This window comes from Falco punctatus (genome assembly GCF_963210335.1).
Source record: "Falco punctatus genome assembly, chromosome: 7".
NCBI classification, from domain to species: domain Eukaryota; kingdom Metazoa; phylum Chordata; class Aves; order Falconiformes; family Falconidae; genus Falco; species Falco punctatus.
This window is the reverse complement of record NC_137587.1, coordinates 32,740,900-32,754,870: the sequence shown is the minus strand read 5'-3', so window position 1 is coordinate 32,754,870 and position 13,971 is coordinate 32,740,900.

The window sequence follows — 13,971 nt, the reverse complement described above, 5'->3', positions numbered from 1 at the left end:
CTTGTCTAGGCGAGTTCATTCAGCTGGATAATGGCTGCTTGGTTTTACCTAGAAAGTTTCTACAAGAACATACAACGGATCAGATAAAGTATATCGCAGTCAGGGAAGTGCAAGCACAGGATTCGAGTGTTTTGGTAGTGGGAGAACCTGTGGACACATCAGCCATTCTTTTGTGCAAGTATATTCTGCCATGCCTCAAAGCCTGGATAAAATATCATTTAATAATTCCATCGTACACTAGAAGATCTTTTCTTAGATTAAGTTTTCCCAGAATTTCCTAGACTTCAAATGCCACATTCTTCACTGGACTTCACATCACAAGTCAACTCACTCTTGCAGGCACCGAAAAGATTCTGCCTATTCCTGAGCAAGAAACCATAGAGCTTACCAACATGAGTTATTTTAAACACACATCCTTTTAGAACAGATCCATCAAACTCTCTTCTATAGTGACTATATTTGCACTTATTTAAAAGCAAACCTAACTTCTACCCACCCTGCACAACATATTATTGGATTGTGACTTGCCTGCTGTGTACAGTGGAAACTGGAAGCCTTCCCCAATTATACCCATAACAAGCTACACTAGTGTTAATATATATATACACACCTTTCCTACTACTTGGTCCTTTAGAAAATGTTGTTATAGATTATAAACTTCATCTCTGCACTGAGATTGTAAATATACAGATGTCTTCAACCACTGAAATTCAGTCAGGCTCACCATTTTCTTTGCAGATGCAGTATCTATATTAAAGTAGAAAAATATTTAATAGAGCAACTGAATTCTGCCTTGCCAGTTTAATTCCACTAGCGTCCACATGTGCTGCAGGCATACTGTGGTAAATGAAGTCAAGAATTGGTTCTGTAATCCACTTCCCCCAGTTTATTAGTTCATTTGGGCCATTCCCCTTTCTGCTGAAGTCAGTGCTGTATCACTCTTCAAAAAGCAGAGCAAATTCACTGGAACTCAGAACCTCTGAACAACGCTTGTTGAGCACAGATATTCTAGGATATTATTTTCAAAAGTCCAAACAATCACTAATTAATATTTCTAAATGGAAATTCAAACCAGCATTTGACTATGTTTAACACACATTTAAGCAATGAGTTTTAGGCATAAAATAGATCCCTGCAATTTTTACTTGATTTATATCTAGAAAAAAATCCCTGGCTGTTGCACATATAAAGGCTATTCCCTTAGCAGTTACTGAAAAAGGAAATAAACACTTTAGAAGAACACTTCATTTTTTTCCTGGCACAGGCTATGCATCAAATAGAAATTAATTTATACTATTTTTTCTGTTTGTTGCCTGTTTTTATTGGTCTTCCTTAGCTTTTCAGAAAGTAAACTCAGTAGAGATCATTGTCTATTCTATATGGCTGCATTGCCTGATGTAATGTCAGCCTTGAGTGAAGTCCTTAGCTATATAATAACTTTAAATCATTAACTGCCATGACAAACATTTCAGGAGAAAATTATGTATCAAGAACAGAAAAGATGAAAAAAAATCCAAGCACAAATAATTATCTGGAACTCACATTTACGGGCTTTTGTGTCTTTCTTTTTCTTTTTATTATTTTAAAGGACTGGATCTGTCATCAGCACATAGTTGTAAGTATAGGAGCAGACTTCGTTAACAGAATACCTCCTCCTTATTAAAGCTATTTTAACAACTACCTCTAGCTTTACTCACTTCCCCTCATCCTTGAAGTTACTGTTTCATTTTTCTTCTGCTGGGGTTGTCAGGATGGGTTCATCTAGAGTTAAATGAATCTAAATTAATTGTGTCCTCCTTCTCTACTTTTTTTAACCACTCCTTGGTCTCTTGTGAATGAAGCTTGGAAATTCGTTTGTGTTCCGAGTTGTACGCATACATAATAGATGAAGAAGCCATTTGAATGTCTACTATACTCTGTTTTGTAATTCCAAGCAGTAATAAGGTGTTAACCATTTCATTCAAAGTTAGTATACGTGTAGATCAAAACAAATGTCCTATACATTTTACAGGTTTAGGGACACAAAAGCAGCTCTGCATTTAGCCCAATGTTAGTGTGATTTCACTCTAAACAAAACATTTATGATATTCACTTGCCAGCCCAGGTCAGCATTCATTCTCCCATACTTAAAAACAGCAAAGGAGTCAAAGATCCTACAGGGAGCACAGTCCCGATGTTACTGGTCATGAGCACCAGAACTGGCCTATTCTATAAAGCAGGAGCAGGCATTATTATCTAGAGGATGAGCCACCATCCTCCAGCAGGCTGGCCTTCTGTTCAAATGTAAACCATAATGCCCACATTATCACCCAAACCCCAACACCCTTGAGCAGAACCACCAGCCCTGAAAGGAAGCTCCAGACAAGAAAAACCTACTCAGAGATTAAAAAAAGGAAAGATTAAAGATCTTTCATCCAAATTTGGTGTGAGAACTAAAATAAGCAAAACTATCACCAAAAAAAAAAGAAGTTAAAAACCCCAAAGCCTAAGAAACTAAGTGGGTAGGACGTGTTTTGACTGGGGGAGGGGCAGGGGAGGCTGTAATTAACACTAACACGGCACAACGATTAATGACAAAAAAATATATTCTGCTAAGTTTGACCCCATATCACTGTAACTTAAGATAGTTTCCATATAAAAATTAAACTTTTAGGTAAAAAACAGGGAAACAAATTAATTGGCTTTTGTGAAAGTGGCCAATTTAACCAGACTGCAATTTTTTATGGGATGCAAATCTATTTCTCTCTCCAGATAACACAGAAAACAATTACTTACCAAAAGAACACTTTTAAACACCTATCTTGGACAGTATAGTTCTCAAGAATAGCTTATTGCGTTGACTCTCAGTGGTGAGATAAGCTAATTATTTGTGTCAGGAATCTGTAGGATAATAAATCAATTCTTCATCAAGTAAAAAGCTTTAGAAACTCAAGTGAGTATTAAAAAAGAAATTAATTTACGTTTCATTCAATTGCATGCAATGATCTTGATAGAAAGATTATTCTAACTTCAGAGTTACTTTGAACATAGATTTGCACAACAGTCGTGCAAAGATACTCAGAGACTGACTTCCACCAGGGACAAGCTTGGCACATACAGAACAAGTTGGAGCAAAGGCAGAGGCAGACTCCCCTTCAGTTCATCGCATTGCTTAGAGACAGAAAGGTACATAAACCCGTATCTCAGCTGTTCTGATATTCAAGATATACATGGGCAAAGGAAAGTCTACTGGGTGCTTAGTTCAAACTAGTAAGCTTTAAGACAATTGTGGAAGAATTGCACACAAATTACACAAATTCTAGAGTACAGCACAAGCTTTGTAAGGAATAATGTTCATTGCACAGCTGTGATGCGCACTGTGGCTTAACAAACAGAAAACCTTTTGTTTCACCACTTACTTTAAGGATGCTGACCACATTTGCTGTACTGGGATGTGGTATTTGTCTTTAACATTCACTGAATGATCATGTAAAAGGAGGCTTTTTTTCTTCTTGCTTTTTTAAAGCTTAATTAATAGAAGAAAATACACCACATCCAAACATGACATAGGCAAACCTTCATGAAGACACAGGCAGGCAGGCAGGCTTGACACCTCAAAAAGCATCACCAAAATACACGTATAGAGCCCCTACAGTATTTTCTGCTGCTGTTGTCACTGTGTGACCAAAGAACATTATATTTTTTGTCCTGTGGTCTTCTACTCCACTTTCCACAATTCATTTCTTTGCAGATCAGAACTTTTGACTATCTCAGTGTCTCAGAAGCAAAACTGTAGAACAGCTGCTACATATCAGTGTCCTTGAGTTCTTTTGTTTACTTTTCCTGACTATGTAGGGTTTTTTCCTATAAAAAACTCTGTGCATTAAAGAGTTTCTGACAATTTAGACACACTATTTGGTTTTAAGTTAATTCCTTCTCTATATTCATCCACAGTTCTTCAGCATTTACAAAAGGGTTATTGAGCAAATTCACTGCAGGACAGGATGGCTCACACTGCAGCCAGACAATGGTAGACATGGGCAAATGTAGGAAAAGGAACATCTTGCTCTTTGCCACAAAAAAACCCACTGTGCTGTGAAGCTCCTAATCTTAGGTTTTCAATAAAAGGGAATCCCTCAGAAGTGTCATAGAAGAACAAATCTCTGAATGCACCTGGCAAAGTTTGTTTGGTTATTTTGTGTTGGGTTTTTGTTTTGTTTAAGATGCAAAAGCTGTTTCATTAGGATTTGTTTATAAAAACATTTCACTAGATAGGAAATTGATGCAAAAACATTGTGTCAGCTGCAGATGCACAGTATTTTTATTGCTTTCTACAACTATTTAAAAGGAGGCTGTAGCAAGGTGGGGGTCGGTCTCTGCCCACAAGTGACAGGACAAGAGGAAACAGCCTCAAGTTGCGCCAGGGCAGGTTTAGGTTAGATATTAGGAAAGATTTCTTGACTGAAAGGGTGGTCAAGCATTGGAACAGGCTTCTCAAGGAGGCAGTGGAATTGCCATTCCTAGAGGTGTTTAAAAACCACATAGATTTGTTGCTTTGTTATATGGTTTAGTGATGGACTTGGCAGTCCTGGGTTAACATTTGGACTTCATGATCTTAAAAGGTCTTTTCCAGTCTAGATGCTTTTATGATTCTTTTCTTTCCAGTACCAACTTCTTGCATGTTTAAGGGCAAGTGGTGGTGGAGATAAGAACATATGAGAACTTGGAGACACCTTAAGATACTTCAGACAACTCCTGCCAGTGGATTCAGTCAAAGGTGAGCAGAGGAGTTCAGGGGGAACTAGTTTCTCCTCACCTATTAAGTGTTTCTGCTGCTCTGTATGTCCCATTGCAAGGCAATTAACAAAAATAAAACTAGGATAATTTTACAGAACTTATTCAAATTACCATAGGAAGCATTCCTTAACACTAGGAGGTTATTAAAGCCATGCTTAATTTCAGATTCTGTCACATTGCTGAATCCAGGCTTCAGTGTGGTTACACATTTAAAATGCTATTTAAATAAACATTAAGGATTCCAAAATCCCACAGCATCTACTTAGCTCATTTAGCCCCTGTTTCATGCTTATCCATCATCAATGAAAGACAAGATACCCCAGTGACTGAAAGAGTTTTGAAGGTTTTATAAGCAATTGCAGTTTCTTCAAGTACTTCTATGGTTTATCATATATTTGCATTTCAAATGAGGAAAATTTGAGACCAAAAATGTTTCAAGTCCATTCTTCTGTATTGTAGCATTTGATTCTGCTCCTCAAGCAGCACTGGATGGTTCTGCAGTTATTTAATTCCTGACTATCAGCTAAATAGTTGCAGAAGTGCAGAATTTGGTTTACATGCTTTGGATTGCAGCCCATACCAGATCCATTTGTTTCTGATGAGGAGCATGTGTTTAGATCTAGAAGAAAAGGGCTCTGTGATGGGAAGAGCAGCACCATTTGCTTTCATTACTTAGTCTGACTGCTTTTCTGTTCTGCAGATAGAAATTAATCCTGGCAGCTGGAGTAGAATAAATTTGGATGCAAAGAACAATTCTTAAAGTAACCAGAAAGAGAATAACACACTGTGCAGCAAGTCCAAATGGGGATGTAAGATACACAAAACTAGGGGCAGGGTGACACAACGTAAGATAAAGTTTAATAAAGGATTGTGTTTCAGCATAGCTGGAAAGATTGAGTAAAAGGGAAAAGAAAAACTTTACAAAAACCTATCTTCTTTACTAAAAAGTATCCAATCATGCATATAAACATGATTTTAATTTGTAATACTATAGCATTTCAAATGTTTCACAAGTTGTAAATTTTAACAAAAGCTGTGTTGCTTTAGGCTGAATCCATTTTGGTTTTGCCTAAATTACTGAGCCAAACACAATGTGTGGAGTTTCAACTCAGTGCAATGTTCATGTGCTAACATTTTCCCTGGTTAACGTTTTCTTATGTATGGACCCACTACCAGTGGGAATTGATTAAACAAACCAATTATTTGTCTGTTACATTTGACTATTCCTCCTCACCCTTCAGGAACTACGTTAAGTCTGATGCAACCTCTCCCCTGTAAAATATCTCTGCCACTTCTGCATACATGCTTCTCTTGGCAGCTCAGCCAAAGGAGAGTGAATGCCATCAGATTGCTGTCTTCTTGTATGGACTTGCCAACCGGTGTCTCAAAACCATTTAAGACTTTGGGAAGAGGTACCATGATATGTTTGGGTTTTATCCAACAGAAGTAACAAGCTTTGCAACAGTAAATCACACCGTATCAAAGTTTCAGGCATATGTGGTACAATATCTTTACAGGTCTATGAAAGTATTTGAGCCAACACAGGTAAAGCATGCTGCTGTTCATTAATGTTTCTTTCAACACAGCTTCAGAAACATATTTTAGTCTATAAGAACAGTGAAGAGAAAACAACTAAAAATTGCTAGCGAAAAATAAATTTAAGCCCCTTTCTGCATATTTTGTCACACATTAGAACATGAAACATGTAAGAGGGAATCCCAATAAGTCCAGTTTTACAGCTGATGCTCAGACTAGTGACTATTAGCAGGCAATTGGTATGATCCTCAACTTTTAAATAAGACATAGCTAAAAGGAACTACTCTTGGTTAGGCACTCAGAGGAGAAGCCTGCCTGGAAACCCAAACAGTTCTAGAAATAAATGCCAGTAAAGTAGTATTCTTAACCGGTAAGTATAAATATAGTAACCTAGCACTCTTCCAGAGAGCACAGAGAAGTTGGGGACCATAAAATTGCAGTCAAGCATCACTGCCAGAAAGCCCAGGGAATTACTCTCATGTTGTCGTGTTGGTAACTCTGACTACCTAGACTATTTTAAAAGATTGTTTTATAATTTTAACAATAGAATTGCTGTTAAGGCCACAAATATTGAATTTACTGGAGGAGGGAGAATGAAAAAAAGCTAAAAACATTTAGACAACAAAGCCAGATTCTGATTGGAGCTGTATTGTACACATGCATTAATCCCAGTGACTTCAGAGTAATTACACAGCGTTGCTAAAATTAACATGTTGCCCATAGCACCGAGCAAATTAGAAATGCATAGACGCAGATGAAGGGAGAGACAGGAAGTGAGAGCAGCAAGACACTGCCCCCGTGAAGTCTTTGCTGTGCTGCTGACAAGCAAAAGGAATTTGGGAGAAAATGCCATTCTATCCCAACCACTCCTCGGGACCCGAGTGGGAGGGTGCTGGGTGAAAGGTACATCTTAACAAAGGAAATGGGTGTAGTGGAATGCTCAGGAAGCCTTTCAGAAGGAGAGCCAGCGAATCTGCCTGCCAGGCAGGTTTTTGCAAGATCTCATCATTCTATTTATAACACCACATGCCATGTTACATTACATCACACCATGGGAGATGCATACCACATGCAACAAAACGCATTAGAAACACTGTGGGTTCTCTCCAGAATAAATGCCCACAGCTTGCAGTAGTGGCTTAGAGGTTAAGTTTTCCAGGGTGAAATGAAATTCCTTGGCAAAAGTTTGTAAACTACATAGTTCACTTCCACATTCTGCCAGCTCAGCACTTAAACTCAGCATCTATCACCACCACCCTGTTTTCTAACCCCACTTTCTTCATTTCTTTAGGGTTTAATTCTTGTCTTTCCCTCCAAGAACAAACCACTGTGTAGTTTTTCCTATATTTAACTGTAGTTTATCCCTCTGTCTACCCAGGAGCTCGTTCAGGCATCCTGTTTCATGCCATTAAAGCAAACAATCACAGGTAACTCTCAAACAGGCCTAGGGTGTCCCAAATGTTCTGGAGCAACCCACAGGCTTCACAGCACTCAGGATGGTGAACAGATATAGCTTTGGACAGCCTGACCTAATTAGACCTGTTTTGAGGAGAAGGTTGGAATAGACAACCTCTGGAGGTCCAGTCCAACCTGAATTATGGTTCTATGATTCTCAGTACATTCCCTAATTATGTAGGTACCAGTTGCCTACCAAACCCACTAATATAACAGCCAAACATATCACCTACATTGTTTCAAGTATTTGCTTTACTTTGATTTATTGGGGTTGGAGTTCTCTTAAAGTAAAATAGCCAATACTAGTTAAGACTGACTTCTACAAGTGTTTGCTCTTCACAGGAGGACAACATTGCTAAAAATAAGAATGAGTCCAAGGTTCATTTTAACTTCTGAAACCTGCAAATATCAATTGTAAAATAATAAGATCACAAGTTGTATGGAGGCAGGGGAACAGTGGCATAAAATGTATCCCAAAAGAGGCTTTGGGAACTCTGAATTGTTATAAAAGATAGAGAAGACTGGAATCAACAACTGAAGGAGACACGTGCCATCTCCTTCTAGAGCTTGTCCAAGTACAGACAACTTCGCATTGGTATCAGTTATTTCCTTAGCCAAAATGGAAAATATTCAGTTAGTTTAACAACAAAACAAAATATAAAACCCACTTTGAAATCCTTAGGAGATTATGCATGAAAATCTTTATCAATTTTTTTTTTTTTTTTTTTTACCAAGTTTTGAAAAAAAGTACTATGTGAGCACACAATTAATTGAAGACCATCACACAAATGTGCACAGAGGCATTGAAGAAAGACTGCATGGGACACTCTCAGTTGTTATTCCCCAGGTGCTGTACACTTGACATTACTGTAAATTGATGGTATTTGCTTATTATAATTTTGAAAGGAGTATTATTTTCTGTAGCCTGCCAGATTGTCCTGCAGCAGGGTCTCATTTCACTTAAGAGGTGGAAAACACAGGACAGGTAGATATTTTTGCTTTAATTTAGCAAATGGGATAAGGTTGCTAATACTGTGACATGAAAAAAAAATTAATGAGAACTCTCTAGGCAAGCAAGCCCAGAATTATGCAAGAAAAACCAACAACAACAATAAAACCCAAATAAAATTTAGAGACACTCTGGAAAAAGCTGCAGCAAGATTTCACTCTGGCATTTTCAGAACATGTGGTATTATCTGTATTTACCTCAGTGAGTCAAGTATCCAACCATCAGATTCTATTCTCAGTGCCTATTTAGTTAGCTGTCTGACATATGCAGCATTTAGTGTGCAGTGTTTGTTGATTCAAAGCATAAAAGGATCTCATCTCTCCAGTTAATAGGATTATATATGCTGGGCAATTTGTGGTGTGTCAAATGCCAGACTGAAATCTTTACTGAAGTAATTGTTTGGTCTCCAGATTTTGAGTCACAATCATAGATAGTTTTTGCCCAGAGCTTGTATTATGGAAAAATAAATAATGCCTTAGGCTACTGAGCAGAACAAGTGAAAGTAGCTTTGTGATCAGTTTGTTTTAACTTTAAGCATCCAAAGCTATACCTGTTTACATTGCATGTTGCCCAAAAACATACCTAAAGAAAATAAATGGTGTCCCCATGACAACAGATGGGATCATGAAACCTTTCATGAGGAAATGCCCTGGCTCAGTGCCAACTGCATGGACCTTTCCATCACATCAAACCTCATATTATGAATTCACTGGAGTGAAAGAGCCCCAAGGAAGCAATGATCCATTGCTGGGTAATGCCTTAGACAATAGTAGAAATTCAGAAAAGTGTATCAAGTCAAGACTGATGTTTTCTCTTTCTCCTGTTCTCGATACCTCACGAGTGTTTTGGAAGAAGGCAAGAGAGATGCAGGGGTGCTCTGGACTAAAGGCTGATATTTGAATGTATGGATGTACTTCCCCTATTGTTTGCGTAGCAAATGTTGCAGAAAGTTGGTGCCATTTAAAGACAATAGTCAGGACTCCAAACTACTGCCTGTGTTTACATCCACACCAGTAGTTGAACCTGACAAAGACACTTTAAAAAAAAAAAATATCTATAATCTCTGAACAGACGTGAAGGAGATTGCATAGCTACCTGCTACATTCTTATATCTGCACTGTTATTTCACTAACAGGTGGATGAATGCAGATGAGTAGAACAATGCACTACCTCACTCCTGCCTCTCCCAATACCAATTTCACCCAAAGCACACACTTCACACCACCAGACCAGATGGAGAGTACGGACCAGTGAAAGAGCTGTTCCCAGCCAGCCTTCTCAACCCTCTAGCTCTCTGTGCACTTCTCTCTGAAACAAGGTCCTGCAGACAGAGCACTGAGCATCCCTGACCTGCTTCCTGCAGGCTGACCCACTGTCACACTAACTCACTGCTGAAATTTGTAACCAGCTAATGCTAATGAGACTGCTAGCAACAGGAGAGAGCTACTTCTCAGCCCACAAATCTAGGTTTCCCAGAGGACAGCAAATGCATAGTTTCCCTGTACATGGCCAGGGGGGTTCTTGGTTTCAGTGTTCAAGGGAAAGGGAAATGTCCAGCAAAACACACCACAGTTCTCTACTGGTTACATTTTCTTCATTTAAAAAAATAAAAGTAGGATTTTTTCTCTTTAATCTCTTCAACATCAACAAAAAATTACTTGCAGGAGGATGCCCTATAAATTCATACATGTGTCTCTGTTTACATCCCTCTTATTCAGGCATATCGATCCTTCCACTGGGACTTGTCTGGAGGTGAATCACAGGCTAAGTTGCTTCTAAAACACTGGCTGAAGTCCCTATCTAGAAACCCCACTTTCAAAAGACAAGTAATATGCTTGCCAACCAGTATTAAAAAAAAAAAAAAAAGTACTGCCAGCAGCATGGATAAAGAGAATAACCTACAATACTCACTCCCCAAACTATAATATTAATTTCACAGCCCTTTTATCTAGATAGTTAATTTTACTAGGTCCAGCAGTTACATTTTGCCCCTCATACAGTAACGCTGAACTCACAGGTTTAAATTGCCAAGTCCTGCAGGACGGCAATACCCAGTGCAAATTGCCACCTGTCTGGTGACGGGAGCCTCTTTGGCCCCACAGACCATTCCTGGGTTGTAAGCAGCCTCTGCTGCGGCTCACAGCGAGAGGATGGCAGCACCGTGAGCAGCACAGCCCTCCTGCATGAAGGAAACTCCTGAAGGGCCTCCACAACACAGGATTTCTGCAGAAAGCATCCCACCTCCATTTGCTTTTAGGTTGTAACTTTTTCATCCTGATAAAGGCCACTGCTGTGTACATTATAACAACAGCTTACCTTAAGCACACATGAGCTCAGCTAGTCTAAACTTCATGTATTCACAGCTCCTCACTCTACAGCTCACTCCTTTTAGCCAGGCAGAAGTGCTTCTCAAGCACAATGAAACAACATACCTAAAACACACACTTCCAGCTTGCAAGCCCCTCCGCTTCTCCTCCCTTGCCCCTTTCTCCGCTACATCCCTGGGGCCCTCTCCCACACAGGCTCCCCTCCCCTGGGGGGACCTGGCAATGGGAACTTTGCGTTTGCTTTTAGCCCGAATCATTATGTTTGAACACAGCTCTCGGACCTTGTACTGGTTGCTTTCCTACCCTTCCTACGGACACACAGACTGCAAAGTAAGACAGCGTACAGCATGTCTTTCCAAACAGAGGAAAAAATTAACACTCAGCCTTTGTAGTGAAGCTCACTGACACAATTCACACATCAGAGTAAGGAGCTGAAAGGTGTCTCATGTAAGGGATCTTGAAAAGCTTCCTCCTCCCAAGCCAGCCTGGAGCAACCTCCTACTTTACTCTCACATCCTGCTATGACAAGAACCTAAGAAAACCATTGCTGCTGAGGTCAGTAGTTTTGCCTAAACCCTGATGCAGAGGACAAGGGACAATATTAAAATCTGCCAACCTGAGGGGGAACAAAAGCTCACAGGATGCTTGAACAACTGGTAGAAGCCTTCTTACTGTTGTCATGTCTGTCTCAGCAGAGGTTATCAGCAGAAATCATTGAATTACTATTTATCTTGACCGCAAGTCCAGTTTATGTTTAACAGGGGCCAACATTTGCATTTCTATCAGGCAGCTTTAAATGACAATGAGTCAGGAACACACAAAAAAGTGAGAAGATCCTTAACTTATATCCACAGCATCCTAAATAAGAGGTTAAAAACTTGCTTTTGTCCACCTTGTTCTTGCACACCCAGAATCTGCTTAGCTGCTTGTCATTGACTAGAAATTAAATTATACAATATATATGTGAACTATGGTATTTTTAATTACAATTTTAATTACAATTGCCATGGAAATTTTAATGGCAATAACTATTTGGGGAAAATGTTGAGGCAAACGGGATTTAAAGTTTTCTAGCTATCATCCGTGGCTGGGGAAAGAATACAGTAAATGGTTTAATACCTCTTTACCAGTCAGTGACTAGGCCATGACAAGGTAAGACAACACGTTATATGAGTTATTGCAAGGTCTTTCCTCTGCCCAAACCCAGCTACATCTCTGTCAGAGGCAACATTTTTTCCCAGTGGCTCCTGCACCTACACAGATAATTTAATCCTGGGTCTCCCTTCCGACACAGTTCCTTTCAATAACCTCCTAACAACTGTGGCTTCATCTCATGTATGGTACCACCAGCAGAGAGCAAGCAGAGGACTTTCAATGGGAACAGCAACCCTGCAAAGACAAGAGCTGATGGAGAGCTTCCCCAGCTGCCGCAGCGGCCTGTTTTGCCTCTGGCCAGGGCGATGTAGCCACAGGCATGAAGCCAGTGAACTGCGCAGAGTGGTGACTAATAGCAAGCTGAATTCAAGTTAGAAAATATTTCACATGACTAAGTACTACTTCAATAGGAAAATAAACCTTTATCCAGAACCACTCAAACACACTTGTCTCAGGCATAATATGGCTCCCATTGCAGACCACGGGTGCTCTGCAATACAAAGTGGGAAAGGAATATTGTCCCCATTTTGGGACCCAGACAGGTTACCATTACTTGACCAGGTCCCATTTGCCAGTGGAGCTGCATGCACCTGTCATCAGTTGTCACACGTGCAAAATAAAAAATTTGTAAAGCCTGATCTTTCCAGTTGAAGCTGATGCTTTTAACCTCTTGCAAGAGTGGAGTAAAAAGCATGCACACACTTGTTTGTCAGATGGTCACCTCAGGAAGCAGCAGTTCAGCTGGACATCCAAGTCAGTGTTCAGGGAGCTGAGGTACACAGAGACAGATCACATGGAAAACCCACAGGCAAGGAGAGAACCCAGCACACGTTTCTTACATCTTCAGTCATTATTTGAACTACATGGTCTCAGCTTCAGGTTCGAGGGCATCTTTTAAACAATTACAACACCAACAGTTTTTATTATGTTGTTTATTACTTTGAGGGTTTTATGTTGCACATTTTACAGAATCCAATATTGTTCTTCTGGACAGCAACTAATGTTTTCATAGCCTACAACAGCTCTCAAGGTCTCTTAAAAACCTAAGTATTTATTGATACATAAAGTTACTGTTGCCTAGTACCTTTGAAGTGGTCTTTCACAAACCAAATATTCCATAAGCTTTTTCTTATTTGTCAAAATACAGCACCGCACTATAAACATCAGATATATTTGGAGAATTTTGAGAATGAAGACCTCTTTATTACTTTTACATTATTTAATTTCAGTGTACTTGTTTTAGATTTATCCCTACCATAAGCGTAAGTGGTATGTGTTTGTTCCCTGCTATAGATTTTGTTTAGGACTTGGAACAGTCTAGTCCTGCAACCTCTGAAAAGACCACTTAATCACAAGTCCCCTCAAACCTCCGTTTTTAAATTATCAACACTTTGAGGCAAAAAAAGTTAATAGACAAGGGAAAATAGCATCCTGGATGATTTCCTGCCCAGAAACAACAAAGTGAATATAGATAGTGCAGAAAGTATTCAGTGTTGCATAGTAAATTACACAGAGTAGGATCAGGAACCCAGATCCCCCATGGGCACTCGTACATGGACAGAAAGCATGTATCTATAAGCAATTGAAGATGGACCATCTATTTCTGGCTATGTAAAACTTTACAACCCATATATGTACAGGTAATAACTTTCCATCTAGCAAACCTACTTGGGCATTTTCACTGTTCTGCCCCTTTCCCCTCTAAGCTTTTAC